Raw genomic sequence first — 17,694 nt, forward strand, 5'->3', positions numbered from 1 at the left:
TCTACTTGGCTAATCACAACCCACACTAAACTTTAGAAGGGGTGCACCTGGCTGGCTAGCTAACTGTGCATGCATTCCTTCAGTGCAACAGGGGATACAACTGTCATTCTGTGGTATTTACAAGGAAACTGAAGTAGAAAGTTAGATTTCATTTTAAGTGCAAGACCCTGTGGGATGGACAGAGAATATACAGAATTAGATGAAATATTTTGGCTACAATGATCATCGCTACCACATTTTTCTCAAATCAGAATGTGGTAGTATTACACAGCACCTAAAAAATTTGAAATCTGTAGTCCTGGGAGGGAGCTCAGAGAGAGGCTGCCATACTTGCTCGTAGTCTTCCAATGACACTTTTAGAGGCCTTTGTGGATTGGAAGATAAGCCTTAATTCTTCTTATACTTCAACATTAACGTGAAAGGATCCAGCAGGATCAATAGAGTTTCTGTACATTTTAAATCTTGTGCATTCTGAGGTCTATGCATATTTGAATTGAGTATAGAATCTAAAGCAGGGGTGGGCAAACTAGGGCCTGAGGGCCACATCTGGCCTGCCAGCCGATTTAATCCATCCCTTGAGCTCCTGCTGGGGAGTGGGGTCTGGGATTTGCCCTGCTCCAGCTGAGGAGCAGGGTTGGGGGCCACTCTGTGCGCACATGCCACAGCTCCACATGGCTCTTGGAAGCAGCGGCATGCCCCTCCTCTGGCTCCTACATTTAGGGGCAGCCAGGGGGATCAGCGCGCTGCTCCTGCCCCAAGCACCGCCCCCGCAGCTCCCATTGGCCAGGACCTGTGGCCAATGGGAGCTGCATGGGCGGCGCCTGCGGACGGGGCAGTGCGCAGAGCTGCCTGGCCGTGCCGCCACATAGGAGCCGGAGGGGGGACATGCTGTTGCTTGAGGTAAGTGCCGCCAGGAGCCTGCACCCCTGAGTCCCTCCCACACCCCAACCCACTGCCCCAGCCCTGATCCCCCTCCCAGCCTCTGAACCCCTCAAACCCAGCCCAGAGCATCCTCCTGCACCCAAACCCCTCATCTCCAGAGCATGCACCCCCAGCTGGAGCTCTCACCCCCCCCTGCACCCCAAGCCCCTGCCCCAGCGTGGAGCCCCCTCTCGCACCCTGAACTCATTTCTGGCCCCACCCCAGAGCCCGCACCCCCAGCCAGAAACCCTCACCCCCCCAGTGTCCCAACCCCCTGCCCCAACTCTGATCCACCTCCTGCCCCCTGAACCCCTCTGTCCCAGCCTGGAGCACCCTCCTACACCCCAAATCCCCAGCCCCACTCCAGAGCCCACATCTCCAGCCAGAGCCCTCCCCGCCCTCCCCCGCACCTCAACCCCCTACCCCAGCCTGGAGCCCCCTCCCGCACCCTGAATTCATTTCTGGCCCCACCTCCTGCACCCCAACCCCAATTACGTGAGCATTCATGGCCTGCCATACCATTTCCATACCCAGATGTGGCGCTCAGGCCAAAAAGTTTGCCCACCCCGATTTAAAGCCTGCTCATCCAAGTGTCGTATGCAGGATTGGAAGAGATGGACAGCAGGTCAGGTTGCAGGGTTGGCCTAAAGCAGTCAAAATTAATTAGTTTTATACTTTCCAATGCAGGACCTACCTTACCACGTTATGTGAACTGCAGCGGGGGATAGGAGAAGATGGAAATGAAAATCAAGGAGGAAAATTAAGTTATTTATCCCTGTTTTAAAAGTAAATATTACAGACTTCAGTTCCAAAGACAAAGCTGATGTCCTCCAACCCAGCTGTTGTGCTTTCCATAAAATTGAAAAACACTCTATAAAGAGGTAGATTCTATAACTATGTTTCCCTTTCATAAGAACCTGAACTGGGAGCTCTGAAATAGCTCCCCATTCAGCACTGCAAGTAAAATCAAAAGAGCCAGATGCTTCTGAATTGCTATTACTAAACTGGAGGGGAAATACAGCGGTTTCATGTCAACTTCTTGCAAGATTTTTTATTTTACTTAAAATGCTGAGAAACTCATACAGCAACTATCCTCCTGCAAAAACAACAAGGAGTCCGGTGGCATCTTAAAGACTAACAGATTTATTTGAGCATAAGCTTTCGTCGGTAAAAACCCCACAAATCTGTTAGTCTTTAAGGTGACCCTGGACTGCTTGTTGTTTTTGTGGATACAGACTAACATGGCTACCTCCTGATACTATCCTCTTGCAAATACCTCCTTAAACATATATCTGTTTTAATGCCTAAAAAGCACTCAAAATAGCTAGTGTGTATAATTCCTTAATTTATACCATGTCCTGCCCTCGCACTTATCTGTTTTATTCACCTGTTATTCTTCTCACATGTTTAGGCCTTGAATTTGCAAGCATTAAAAAATGCTCTTTAACTGTACACACAAGTAGCCTCACTGATGTCATGGGCTATTCATGCATAAAGTTAAGCATGTATGTGTTTGAAGGATGAGGGCCTAAGAAGGTAAGCACTTTGAGTCAGGGACTATCTTCCTTATGTGTGTGTACAGTGCCCAGCAAAATAGGACTCTGGGGTGTCTAATTGTTATCCCAATAAAAGTAACTAATGTTTCAGGACTCCCAGTTAAGTTATTTGACAAAATAAAGTGTAAGAGGAACAACAGCTGGGTTGTAGCATGCAAATTTGCAAAATACAACATTTTACAGAAGCAGTATTCTTTCCAATATACAGACCTCTGATTCAGTGATTTAAAACACAGCCACTATTCACATACCTATCACTAACTGACCGACCCCAGGCAAGCACACATGAGCCACAAGACCCACAAAATGGTGAGTAACCACAGGGGCAGGAGATATCAGTGTTCCAGGATTGTACTGTACACTGGGCACATGGCTGTTGGGGAGAGCCAGCACTGTAGAGGGGGCCTTAAAATCATTACTATTCCCAAATTTTCCACAGGTTGTGTTAATTATGGAAGATTTCTTGCTGCTGAGGGTGAGCAGGGCATCAAGGGAGGGTCTTCTCCAAGACTGCAGCTTCTGCCCTGGCCCTTATGCAGCTCGCCTATGTGCAGCAATGATTCCCCCCCACCCCCAGTGACAGAGTGCCGAGGGAAAGTTACTCATAATGGGGCAAGAAACAAAGCAGATCTGCCAAAGAACCAGCAGCAGCAGATTGCCCAGTGTCTCCATGAGAGTTTCATGGAGATATCTGAGGCAGATTCCCATGAAGTGAGGGGATCAATCAACACCCTGTTCCGCCGCTCAGACCAGGGATGTGGTGGTTCGTGCATCATACAGACACAAGCCTGCTTTCTGCAACCCTCCTGCCCCCAACAACTTGCTTCAGCGATTCCCAAAATCAAAGCCACTTACCAAGGGCCTCCTCTCCTGTTTGCGCTTCACCAAGCTCCAACTGGCTGGCTAGTCTCCTCTGGGGTAGAGAAGAGCTCCTGGCTGCATGCATCTCTGACCTCCAAGTTGTCCTCTGCCTCTGAGTCCCCCTCCCCCTTCACATGCTTGTCCAAGATTTCCTCCTCCTGGCTTGGTCCACTCTCAACTGGCACACGAGTCATCAAAGTATCCACAGTGGCCTTCGCAGTGAAGGTGGGGTCACCACCGAGTATCACGTCCAGCTCTTTGTAGAACCAGCAGCTCATGGGCACAGCACCATAGTGGCGGTTTGCCTCCCGCGCCTTGTGGTAGGTGTTCCGCAGCTCCTTCACTTTGACCCTGCACTGCAGTGTGTCCCGGTGATGGCCCCTTTCTGTCATGCATTGTGAAATCTGTCTGCAGGTATCATAATTCCTATGGCTGGAGCGCAGCTGGGACTGGACAGCCTCCTCTCCGCAAATGCTGATGAGGTCCAGCAGCTCGGCATTGCTCCAAACGGGGGATCGCCTGGTGTGTGGAGCAGGCATGGTCACCTGGAAAGATGCGCTGAGACCACTGCACTCGTCACCGAGCAAACAGGAAGGGGACTTTCAAAATTCCTAAAGCATTTAAGGGGTGGGGATGATGGTTGGTCACCTGAGGGCAGGACAGTAGAGTCCAAACCAATGACCAGAGAGGCGAGAACAGGCATTGTGGGACACCTCCCGGAGGCCAATCACAGCGCTGTAATCGACCAGGGTGTCTACACTGGCACCGTGGCGCTGTAGCCCCTCGGCAGAACGCCTCTTGTCGGGGTGGTTTTTTTATAGCGCTGCAACTGCACAGTTTCTGTGCACTAAGTGGCTTGGCAGTGTGTACACCTTGGGAGTTATACTGCAGAAAGTTGCTTTACTGCGCAGAAACTTGCCAGTGTAGACAAGGCCTAGAAGTAAGGGGAAAGTGGCAGATGGGTTGGGATGGTCAAATCATGTGAGAATAAGACCTTTATGGGTGCTGGTTAATGAAATCATTTGTGGAATTTAATGAAGGGTATTGTTGATCCGCTGGAGACTTGCTTAGCAGTTATGGTATACTTTTAATGCTGTATTCTGCTTTCACTAATATCCTGCTTAACGTCAGTCTTTGTGTTTATGAAATAACTTAATGAGAATGCTGTTGTTGGAATCACTCTTTTGAGTAATTTAACATCCATAAAAGATTGTATTTGCAATTAAGCGTTTCAAGGAGAATTTCTTAAAATGAAAAGGCTGGCTTAAAATAGTATCTTCTCTTGCAAGAAGGTGTGTAAATTCTAAGTGTAAAGTCTGGGACAGATTCCCATTATCCCCATCTGACTATGATCAAGCTCTGTATGTATAAAAAGGTAATAACTGTAAAGAGTAAATATTTTTGTAAGAATAGAGTGTATATCTGCTGTATGTCCTGCTATGAGGCTAATACACATGGTACATTTTTATGTTTATTTTAAAGAAATACAGGGCCTGATTTTCCACTGCCCTTCAGAATGTGTTCTCATTTACTACTGTGCAAAAGAAGCTACCTTTCTGATTTGGTAGCACCTTGCACAGGTGTAAGTGATTATACAAGGCGTACGGCAGTGAAGAACTCAGGGCCATTATCTTGAAGGAAATTATTAAGCATATCTTAAATTCTGTAAATGGAAAGTGTCATTTGGATTTTTTTTTAAGTCTAGCATTTCATCTTTAGTTTAAGATATAATAGCTTCCATTTATGTGGAAGTAGTAGTTAAAGTAGTTAAAGCAAGAGCCCTCTGCTCCTTCCCTAATTACTGTAATAGCAATTAACTGACAAACACATGTTGGCTCATGCTCCATTAGAAACACGAGGTAGACAAGGTTTTCCAAGTGGGAAACAAATAAGTCATGGGAAGGATGACATTGCTGTTTAGTTTTCTTTTAAAAGAGCTTCCATTGATCCAAAATGCATAAATTTGTAGTGCACTTAATAATACAATAAGTACCACTCAAATATTTTTAGAACATATAGTCAGGAAATCAGCCCTAACTAATTAGTCGTCTTTTTCAACCTTTGTTCAAGAAAACATTCTCTGTTTATAAGAACTTTGAAAATGATAGTCACCAAGATACTTCTTAGCAAGTAGTTTAAACTTTGTGATATAACTTAAAAACAAACCAACAAGGAACCTTTGCAATGTTTCAGTCCCTGAAAATATCCTTGCAGTACCTTGGCTATATAAAAATGCTACTTGGAGAGGAGAATGCTATGAGAGGTGCTGTCTATTATTTATATGCAAAGTATAGAACATTTACATAAATAATACAGATAAATTGCAGGTTAGTGTAAAAACTGAATGTTAATGGAATACTGTAGTTAATTCAGTCAAGAATCAGGCATAATGTAAGAGTGCAACAAGATAGTCTAAATGGATGCTATGCATTTCAATTTGTATTTATGGACTTAAAGGTTATTTTGTAGTGAAGATATTTTGCTCCCTCCATGCACCTTGTATCAAGCTCACTGAATCTGTGGTCTCAGGGAGGAGGTAGAAGCAGTTGACAGGACTGGAGCCTGTAGAAATAGCTTGCCTTTACTGAATTGGGACAGCTCCATCCTTTAGAAATTGCTGCTCATCAACATGAAATTGGACTGGATTACTCAGCAAATACTGTCCAGCACCATCAATTCCTGTGAGTGAGATACTTCTTCATGGAACATTATTTTCATGAGCTGCAAAACAAAATCTTTTTGGCTCTGAGGTGCTGAATGGAAGTTTGCACAGGGGTAGGAATCAGGAGATCTAGATTTTATTCTCAGATCTGCCATAGACTTTTGTGTAACTTGTGCCTCAATTTCCCCATCTGCAAAATGGTGATATTTTCCCATACCTCAGCAATATTTTGAGATATATTTCAGTTATATCTATAAAGTGCTTTGAGATCAGATGGAAGGAACTAAGCCAGAGGAAAAAATATCATATTATTTCTCTGTGTGAAACAACCTGAAGGCCCTGACATCTTTGAGAAGCCTCTCCATCCTTTGGCCTTCTCTTTACTAGAGAGGAACTGACTGTTCGAAGAGCCATTCTACCAGAATGCTTTTTAAGCAGCTCATGTGCACATGCAAAAGCATTTTAATCCAACTAATTAATGTATTCCAAGAACATTTGATTTAGACTTGTTTTCAGCAGGTCTAAGGACCATTTTATTCTCAGCTGTTTTACTACCAGTATGGATACAAATTAGTCGAACAATTCATCTAATCATTTTACTATTGTCCCACAGAGTGCTGGTGGCTGCTTGAAACTCCCAAAATGCACTAATACTCTGACACAGACTATAACTGGATTGGTTTACGTTATACATATCACATTCTGTTTGGAGCTAGGTGCTGCTGACTAACATGAAGAGGGAGGAGAGCCTCCTCCTGCAGCTCTGGTTCCTGTGATCCTCCCGCCACACCCTCCACCCACTTCCCTTCCCTTCCCTTCTGGAGAGAGGTCTAAAGAGCTGTGTCAGATCTGCCAATAGACTTTTAGATAGGGAGGGGCAACAAAGGAGTAGCTCTGCTGGACTGCTCATAATTTCATAGGATGGGTACTGAAGGATGGAGCAGAGCTGGGCTGTCTCTGCCAATCCGTTTACTCCCTACTTGTTCTGTGAAAAGTTTGTCAGAGCCACTTCCTCATCACCAGTCCCCTTGTAAAATGGATGGTTTGTTTCCTTTGTAGCTTCCTACCTTACCTCAAAGGCTGTTTGGAGGGGAGGGGGGAAGAGAAGAGCAAAGGGGCCAGAGCTGCAGCTGGGAGTTCCTGGGCTTTCACTCCTCAGTACTAGGTAGGCAGGTCCTGGAAGGCATTAACTGTGTGGAGCAGGGGGAACAGGTGTCATGTGTGTTTTTGGGGAGCATGGAAAGATAATGCATTAATTGAAGGCAGCTGGCATGAATTGGGCAGGGGGAGAACCTGACAATAGCATAAACTTTATGGAAGGCTGTTTTAATTTTAAACTACCTTTTGGAGCTTCCTTTTCTTTTCTTTACTCCATTTATCTTTTAATTTAAAAAACTCGTTTAATTTGGACTTTGTTCTTTTCTTGAACCCCCTGTCTGGGGACCCCACTGGACAGGATATGCCCGGCTCCCAGGGCTTCAAGAAATGTCTCAGTTGCAAGTAATCTATCCCAGTGACCGACGAACACATTCAGTGGGTCTGCTGCCTGGGAGAGAAACACATCCCACAGAAGTGTGATTTGTGCCAGCAGCTGAAGCCCAGATCCAGAAAGGGTAGAGAACTGAGACTCAAATTCCTATTAATGGAGGCAGCCCTTCAACTATCCGAGCTGCACCAAGACCCTAGACAGTGAGAAACCTCACTGCAACCCTCTACTTTTAAGGGAAGTGATCCCAAGAAGACATCTAAGAGCCGCTCACATAAGGCCTCTAAGAAAAGAGCTGTGAGTTCCCAAAGTGAGTCCCAATCAAGCCGAAAATGATCTCCAGCTCAATCAGTATCATCGGTATCGACGGCACCGAAGCCGTCTAAATCTGGTACTCGGGCTGACATGGTACCACCCCAACAAAGCATGTTGGGCTGCCTACGGACCCAATAGGCATAGGTAAGGAATCATTGGTACTGACTGGGCATGAGAGACATAGAGAATCCACCCCAGGAAAGGCTCCTGTGGCACAGACATTGACATCGTTACTTCCTGCAGCACACCAGGCACTGACAGACCATACCCTCAGGTGTGTATCACTGACTCCTGCAGAACAGGCATCCCGTGACTGACAATCACCTCCAGTACCAATACTTTCGGCACCGCTGGACCTCCGGTACACAACAGACCTTTGGTGTCTGATGCACCAGATTCACCTCTTCTCAGTACCAGGGCCCCAGTACTGAGTTCACCCAGAGCTCCTGACTCACTGGCAACCTCATGCTGTGCACTACCTTTTTCACCCCCTGAGCCAGATAGTGAGCAAGAGGATGTGGTTTCCAGCTGTTTTTCTCACCATCCGTGTGGTGCCCAATTCCACTATGGACCACAACCATACCATCCATCTGATCCCCAGGCTCCCTGTAGGGGCAGCCATGGTATCAACCACCGGGCCCCTGCCCACCCTCTCAATGGCCCCTTCCCACCCTCTCAATGGCATGCTCATAGACAATCTGCCTCCCATAACTCCAGCTTGGCCTACCAACAACCAAGGAGACCTTCTCCTTGAGCTGCTGCATCTAGGGCATCTGAACCCCCTCCCCCGCAACAGACAAGAGGAACAAGAGACTGAAGTCGAGGAGAAAGGGAAATATTTCTCATCATCACCGGACTAGATGGGTAAGCCCCCTCCTCCATCATTGGCAGATGATTTTAAACTATTTCAGGCACTGGCCCAGAGGGTGGCAGAGGCACTGCAGATATCACTACAGGAGTTGACCAAGTCACACCACAAACTAGTGGACATTTTAACATTCTTCTCCCTCATCCAGAGTAGCCCTCTGTATTAACAAGGCACTCTTGGACCCTACCAAACTCATATGGCAGATCCCTGCATCAGTCCCACCAACATGTAAGCAGGCCAACAAAAAGTTTTACGTGCCAGCAAAAGACATGGAACTTCTCTTCTCCCACCTGCCTCCCAATTCAATCATAGTGGACATGGTGAACTGAAGAGGCCACCAGCACCATTTCAAATCCCGCCCCCACGACCAGGACTGGAAGCAATTAGATCTTTCTGGGGGGAAAACATACTCCTCAGCCACTCTTCAGTTCCACATTGCAAACTATCAAGCCTTAATGGTGACATATGATTACCAGAACTCTTCAAAACTCAATTCCTGTATTGAGCAGCTCCCGGGTGCACACAAGGAACAATTTAAGGCCACAGTTAATGAAGGCCAACTGGTAGCAAAGACATCACTCCAGTCTGTACTCAACACAGCTCATGTGGTGGCATGCTCCATCTCTACTGCCATTGTGATGAGACGAGCCTCTTAGCTGCACCTATCCCACTTCCCCAAAGAGGTTCAAACAACTGTGGAGGACCTCCCCTTTGAAGAGACAAAACTGGGCGCCAAAAAGACCAACACTTCCCTTCACACTTCAAAAAACTCCAGGGCTACTCTTCAGTCCCGCAGGATTTACACACCCGGGTACAAGGAAAGTGTAAACCTTTTTAAAAGATCAAGTCATTCAGTGTTAGTAAACTCAGGAGAAAGTTGAAGAATTCTAAAAAGCAAAAAGTCTGTGGGTATTTTAAAAAATACCATATTGATCATATTGATCATTCATAGTTCTCTAGTGGAGATCAGGCACCTGCTCAAAGTGGTTTTAGAAAAATAATGCAAAACTAATCTCTTTTTAAAAATTGGTTTAATCTACTCTGGGACTCAAAACACTCATACTTTAATCACAACTGTATGTTTATTACATGGTTTCACAACAGGGAAATCTTAAATTAAAGCAGAATACAAATATGCCTCTTAAACAAATATCTTTTTAAAAAAAATTTAAAAATACATTTTAAAAACACTATGAATGAGTATATAAATGTTCCTGCAACATGTATGAAAAGCAGGGGGAATGACATAATGAAATCGAAAGCAGTATTTGAATCTCTCAACCATACCAACAATTTCTATATAAATGTATTTTAAAATGCTGATTTTAATTTAATTATTTTTGTAGGGCTTCCTGTGTTAACTTATCCCATTTAAACTTTAATTTTATTGCAAGTCACAGTTGCACTGTCAATAGATGAAATTTAGAACATCCAGGAAGTCAAACTTTCTACAACTTTTAATGATCATATTTTTGCCCTTCTACCTCCTCTGCTTTTGCTTAGAATTCTGTGTGTCCCCTCCCCTCCCTGATTTTTACAGCAGGAGGATATTCAACTGAACTGTGCATTGCCAAGTAGTCTGGGTCTTTAATCTAGTAGAGAAGGTCCTTCAACTTCTAGATGAAGTACTTTTTATATTGTTGTCCTTCCTCTGCTCAGTAACTCCTATTAAACCTTAATTCTCAGAGTTATACTAATATCTGCATGCTTATAAAGAAAGAGATTATGAAATCTTAATGGAGGGGGATGACTCATGTTGGTCTCTGACTGACGTGAAAGGTGTCAGTTGTAAGCTAGGAAACGTCCTATTATCTGGCAGTAGTAGAAAACCAAAAAATCAGTATGGACAGTTGAAGAACATTTACTTACTGTCTGTTGGACAAAGCACTAGCCTACGTGTGTATTACCAAGAAAGAATGATGCAAATTTCCATATTCTCATAAATATGCCTGTAACCCCACTGTCCACACTGTATTATTAAAGGGCATCAGAACTGGCCCCTAAACTCAGTTTACCCCTCACTGGCTCTATGAAGTTACTATTGTGCCAGAATTTATTCAATGGAGAAAATAAATGATGTTCTTATTCTTACAATGAACCAAAAGGCAAGTCAGGCAGCATTTCAAACCTTCCCCACAGTCATTGCAGTGAGAGGAAGAGGAGGAACTGTTGTGCTTTTCTGTCTCAAGTGGATTTTGGTCTGTTTTCCCCTGCCCCTTTCTTTCTGTGTTTTTTTTTTTTTTTTTTAATTTTTTATTTTCCCTCTTGTGTCATGGGGTGTACTCACCCTGCACTGAACAAGGAAGGGGCTGAGGAAGCCACACTCCCTCGCCCCTGTTGGGCATGCTCCAACTGGAGCAGCAGCATAAAAGGGAGCAGCTCAGCCTCAATCAGGCCTGACCACTGAAGAGGGAGGACACACATTACCAGCTCCAGCCTAGGAGCTGCTGAAGCCCCAGATTGTGGAAGCCAAACCCGTGAGATCCAGGCTGGTACCCAGCCACCTGAAGACACCCAAGGGAGGGCAGAGCCACTGAGAGCAGCACAGGCCAAGGAACTCAGAGACCCTGGAGCAGCCCAGACTGCTGCTTAAGGAGACAGAGTAGGAAGTAGCCAAGGGGGACTATACATTGATATGCTTGCAGAACCGAAAGCTAACTCAACGTGTTGCAGTAGGATCTCTGCTGACCCAGTGATGAGGGTACTCATGACTGACAAGACCCTGGACTGGGACCCGGTGGAGTAGGGAGGGCCCGGGTCCCTCGGCCCCAGCCACTACCACCCCAGGTGGTGGCCCACCCCCCTACTGCCATTAAACCACACCTATCTGATTCTGGCCATTAGGCCACACAGCCCTAAGGAGGGCAGCTATACTAACTCTGGCCATCAGGTCACAACCCTGAAGGAGAGGACAGCCATATTGACTTTGGTCATTAGGCAGCTCTGAGGGTGTGATAAATGAAGTGGGGAAGTAGCTCCCTTTTATGGACATCCAGCCAGACAGTTAGCTATAAAACCCCTGTTAGGAGCTGTTCTCTATTTGCTTTACCTGTAAAGGGTTAACAAGCCCACAGGTAAAAGGAAAGGAGTGGGCACCTGACCAAAAGAGCCAATGGGAGGGCAAGAACTTTTTAAAATTGGGTAAAATCTTTCCTTTGTCTGCATGTTGTTGTTCTCGGGGAAAGGGGGGAACAGGGAGCAGTTATGCTGTGAGAAGCTTTAAGCCAGGTATGAAAAACCATCAATTCATACCTGAAACCCTAGATATGTAAGTAAATTAGGAAATGTCTAGTAAGACGTGATTAGGTTTATTTCTTTTATTTCTTATTGGCTTGTGGACTCCTTTGTGCTAATCCCAGGTGCTTTTGTTTTGCTTGTAACCTTTAAGCTGAACCTCAAGAGAGCTATCTTGATGCTTAATTTTTGTAATTGTTTCTTTTAAGATCTAGCAAAAAGCCTAAGTTCCAGATGTATTTTCTTTTTTTTTTGTTTTTTATAAAACTTAGCTTTTTCAAGAACAGAACAGAATTGTTTTTTCTGTGTCCTAAGAGGTTTGTGCATGTTGTTTAATTAGCTGGGGGCAACAGCTGATTTCCTTTGTTTTTCTTTCTCAGCTCTTCCCCCCGGGGAGGGGGGGCGGTGAAAGTGCTTGGGGGTACCCCACAGGAAAGAATTCCCAAGTGTGCCTTTCTGGGTTCTCAAAAAAGGGGTTGCACTTGGGTGGTGGCAGCATCTACCCAGCCAAGGTCAGAGAAAAACTGTAACCTTGGAAGTTTAATACCAGCCTGGAGTGGCCAGTATTAATTTTTAGAATATTTGTGGGCCCCCACCTTCTGCACTTGAAGTGCCAGAGTGGGGAATCAGCTTTGACAGGGGGAGAGGGCACCTATACTGACTCTGGCCACTAGGCAAGGGTGCCCTGAGGTTAAGGGCATTCAGGTGGGCTTCGCCATGGGGCTGCAATGCCCTTGCCCCACTCAAGAGGGAGATGGGGTGTACTCACCCCGCAACATCTTGCTCTGTGTCCATTCAGCTCCCTGATGCTGTTCTTCTCATACTCTGAATTCAGCTTCCTAATAACTCCCTCTTCTCACAGGGATCCTGCTGCTGCCACTCCTCTCTGCTCCCCTCTCCTCTAACTGCTCAAATCTAATTGTCATGAAATCTTGTGATTATAACATTCCACCCAGAACTATTAAAAAAAAGTTCACTGCCCAGAAGAGTCAGCTTGCTGTTCAGATACCCATCCATGTGTATCCTGTTGCTTATTGACTGACCTGGCCAAAGCATTCGAGAAGAGGATGTAAAGGAAATTGGCCTTCCACTTTCATTTCTTTGTAGATGCTTTGTCTGCCTCGCCTGCTACGTTCCTGAATTCCTGCCATGGCTTGGCTCATGCAGTTGTATACTGAGCTACATTTTAAGGAAATTGCTAATGAAACATGTCCTTTTCGTGAAGTAAAATATGGGTTAAAAACGCCATTCTGTGGTCAGGAAACTGAGCTGGGATTTCTTTTCAACCACACCAATATTGGACACACCAATAAGTACACACCCAGAATTTTAATGCAGATCAGATTGGTAGCTTGTCTTTGAAAAAGAAATTAAAACATACCAACTTACTGTACAATGCAATTAATTTATTAAAAGTGACAACCATATTTTATTGTCTTGATAACTAAATGTAAGATTCAAGGTATCCTTGGAAAAGTCATTTAAAAAAAATTTCTAGTGTGGAAAGTTGTTGGCTTGGTTAAGTCTAACTTGCCACTTATATGCATACAATAACATTTAAAGTCTTTGGCTCCCAAAAGCAGCCTTACCATGAAGGACCCGACTTAAATACCTTCTCTATTAATAGATGCAACTTCCATGAGGCAAACCTGCATGCTCACGCTCTCTCTCTCACTCTCTCTCTGAAGCATCCTGTTATAAAGAAAGAAACTTTATTTAAAGAATAAACTTCCAGTTAGGTTAAAAAAATTTTTGATAATCTTAATGAAAAAATAGGTGTTTAATACATCAGACTAAAATAGCAGAACCATATTATATAACCTTGTTGCACTGACATTCTAATAATTAATTATTTCAGGGTCCAATTGAAGTCATTAGGGTTGCTTGAAGATTAAGGTATTACTTGGCATATGATTAATCTGCTGAACAGTAATAGGTCAGTGTGGCAACTGTGCTTTTGATGGGATATACAAACCCCACACAGGCAACAAGAGGTTAAGGAGCTGCTCTGGGCTCAGCCTTCCCCACCCTGCCACACCTGCAAGAGATGCACAGACTGGGGGAGGAGTTAAAAGAGAAGCAGAACAGCTCACTGGTGAGCAGACCAGGGAAGAGAGTAGACTATTAACTTGCAAGTCCTGAGGAAACAGCTGAGGAAAAGTAGGGACCTTCCCAACAGCAACTGCCTGAAGGTCTTTCTCTGATAGAACAGAGGACCTGATTCTGATAGCCTCTGAGACAGAAGCATTTCCACCTCTCTCATACTAACTCAGTTTGTTTGTGTTAAATCCCCTTGGTTTTGTTTATGGACTACCCTGCAAGGGGAGAGATTTGGAAGTGACCTGGCTGGAGGACCAAGTCACAGGAGGAGGTATGGCACTGCACTGAGGAGGCAGAGCAGCTGGTGGCTGCTGCCCCCAGGAGAGAGAGTTGCCATGGCACACCTGGCCATGGGGAGGTACCAAGTGGTGAGCTGACCACCTTCACAGCTGCTCTTCTCCAGTGGGTGGAAGCCAGTAGTCATCAGAAAGAGAATATTCTTCAGCAGGTGGTGGGGAGGCTGGGTGTCTGGCCCTATTAGGAACATGGCGCTGAGGGCAGTTGGCAAGCTGCCTATTGGGACTCACCAGCAGTTGAGGCCCGTAGAGCATTAGTAGCTTAAGCACTTACAGTTCTTGCTTCAGCCATGGTACAAATGGTATGCTACTGGGGACTGGTTCAAAACAAAGATTGGTACCGCAGCCCTCCAGAGACCCCACAAAGAGGTGATAATTTCATGAGTAGAGAGGTGGCACAGTCTGTCTCTTCCGCTCTATGTTAGTGATCCAAACCCCTTGAAGTCAGTGGAATAAACTCCCATTGACATTAGTTGGCTTTGAATGAGACACTGTTATCATATTTATATTTAGTTATGATATCATAACATCATTCATATTTAGTTATCATATCATATTTAGTTTCAGTTAAGTGTATTCAGTGGTTGGTCCATTCCAAGTTGCATGTTTCTGTATAAGGTAGGTGTGAATCGGTGAAAGGCATGAATTTGTAGAAAAGGATTCATGATCTGTTAATTACATGGTCTAGATAATACTTAGTTCTGCCATGAGTTCAGGGGACTGGACTAGATGGCCTCTCTAGATTCCTTCCAGTCCTATGATTCTATGATATAAACATTCCTAATAAATTATTATTTTTCCCAGAAAGATGGATCTGATTATACTGTGTTTGCAGTCAGATAAAACTGTTAATGTAATTTTAGTCCTGTTGAGCATGTTTTATTATTCACAGTACAGTATCAATTCATGAGGAAAATCTGTACTTTAGAGATTTTAGAAATAATAGAAGAATGGGAGACAGAGGAGGCAGTACCCAAATCAAGGTAAGGTGACTCTCAGGTAATGCCAGTCATTGTTTATTTTTTGCTTTACGACTGTTTTCTAACAATATAATTGTTACAAATGTCAGTATTTGCAATGGGGAGAGTTGGTATTCTTAAAAAAAAGTAACATCTTTGCAGGCTTTTGATCTAATGGCAGAGTTTGTCTTTACTCTATTAATTTCAACAGCAGAGTTTAATTTGCCTTTAGGGAAAAAAAGACATGTGGATATCTGGGAAGTGAGGAATAGCAAAACCACAAACCAAATAGACAAAATATTATATTTAATATCTATATATTTCTTAGTGGGAGGGAAACTTAGACCAAGACAAAGAGTAACAAGACTGAAAGGATCTACATTCTGCCACTAGAAACAGCCAGCATTTCCCGATGTTAATATGCTAATTAGCTTTTTAAAAAGAAAAGGAGTACTTATGGCACCTTAGAGATAAATAAATTGGTTAGTCTCTAAGGTGCCACAAGTACTCCTTTTCTTTTTGCAAATACAGACTAACACGGCTGCTACTCTGAAAGCTTTTTAAAGAAAATGTTGTTGATAGAAATAAAGGAACAAAAAATGGAAAAAACTGAAATGTGTATTTTGCCTAGCTCAGGCCTTTCTCAGCATTTAGAGTGCCAGAATCAACCCCCTATAATACAGTTAATGGTATCAAATAGTTGTGTCAGCTGACAGGAAATAGGAAAGTTCCTATGGCAACTAAAAATATGCACAAGAGGAAAAACGCATCAAACAATATAGCAAACAAAATAAAAAGGAGTATATTGATGATAAATACAAAAAGAATACACATAAGCCCTACATTAATAAATGCATACCTTAATAGCTTATTTTTAGTTTTATTTCTTCCAGTTGGGAAGCAATTCCTATGGATAATGGATACTTTAACTATGTAAAATTGTTTTCCTAAGATACAATTCACTCTTACAGGTTGAGCAACACAGGAAACAGAATGCCACATATTTATTGCATGCTGTTCCTTGATAGATATATGCAAAACTACCCCCTTCACCACAGCATGGGCCGGAAAGGAGGACTTACTCAACAAAAGTACAGGTAGCCTTGGCATTTAAACCACAGTGCCTGTATTCCTACCTACTAAAAGATGTGTTTTGAAAGAACTAGATGTCTATAACTATACACAAGCGGCTTAAAGTAGAAATGAAAAAGAGCAATTCTGTTTATGTACCTTACTAGCTTACATACCTGGGTAATCGTCCTCTTGAGCATTATAGCATGTAGCGGTATCCACTCTTATAGCAAGATGTCGCAACAACTGTAAGATTTTTAAGGGAAAGGGGACTTTGGAAGAGCTTCTTCAAGATAGGTGAACACAGGAGGATAACAAGTACCTCAATGGAAGAGTCAGGTAGAATTAAGATGGTATGTGTTAATAGTGCTATCGTACAAGACAGATTCTACTAGCAGCTGCAGAGATAACAACTACTCTACAAAATATCACTGCAGGAGGCTTGTTTCTTGAAGGACATCAGTATGGGAGTATGGTGGATGGTCCGTACTCACTAATTTACTCTTTAAGAAGGTATGCTTAGCAACAACAGTAATGTATAATACAAATACAGTAGGATGGGACCCTTCTGAAGGGACGATAGCAACTAAGCATGAGCCTATTCTCACCTCTTACACTGGTCAAAGAAACTACATCCCTTCAGTAATCAAATTCTTATGGATGTCTACCACTTTCTCTCAGGATTACTTTCCAATATCCCAGGGGTAGGCAACCTATGACACATGTGCCAAAGGCAGCACGCAAGCTGATTTTCAGTGGCACACACACTGCCCAGGTCCTGGCCACCGGTCCAGGAGGCTCTGCATTTTAATTTAATTTTAAATGAAGCTTCTTAAACATTTTAAAAACCTTATTTACTTTACATACAACAATAGTTTAGTTATATATTATAGACTTATAGAAAGAGACCTTCTCAAAACATGAAAATGTATTACTGGCATGCGAAACCTTAAATTAGAGTGAATAAATGAAGACTCGGCACACCACTTCTGAAAGGTTGCCGACCCCTGCAATATCCAATAGGATGCTTGGGTTCTATCCTCAGCTCTGAGAGAGGAGTGGGGTCTAGTGGCTTAGAGCAGGGGGGCTGGGAGCCAGGGCTCCTGGGTTCTCCGCAGGCCCATTCCATCCCCCACACCTCACCCACTCTAGGGCAGCCATTTATTCCAGTCCCTTGTAGGGTCACCCATTTCTACCATGTGTCTCTGTTTTACATGATGTACATAAACCGAGGAGCTGGAGGGTCTCTCTGCTGCCTCCCAGACATTGACGCCCCCTAACAACAGGCTGATTAAACTGACTCAACTGTCCTGTGGGGCTGAGCTGCTTCCCTTGGGATGGGGTGACCCTGGCTCCCCCGTACCC

The 17,694-nt window shown here is 44.1% G+C and overlaps 1 protein-coding gene across 1 annotated transcript in view; it reads left to right on the forward strand.

Moving 5' to 3' along the window:
- Positions 1-10,096: 10,096 nt before the first annotated feature.
- Positions 10,097-17,694, forward strand: part of LOC141990068 (uncharacterized) — a 58,527-nt gene continuing 50,929 nt past the window's right edge. Inside the window, exon 1 of the mRNA XM_074957065.1 lies at positions 10,097-16,355. The gene's annotated coding sequence lies outside the window, so the exon portion shown is untranslated. The remainder of the gene's footprint in view (positions 16,356-17,694) is intronic.

Source organism: Natator depressus, chromosome 1, assembly GCF_965152275.1.
Source record: "Natator depressus isolate rNatDep1 chromosome 1, rNatDep2.hap1, whole genome shotgun sequence".
NCBI lineage: Eukaryota > Metazoa > Chordata > Testudines > Cheloniidae > Natator > Natator depressus.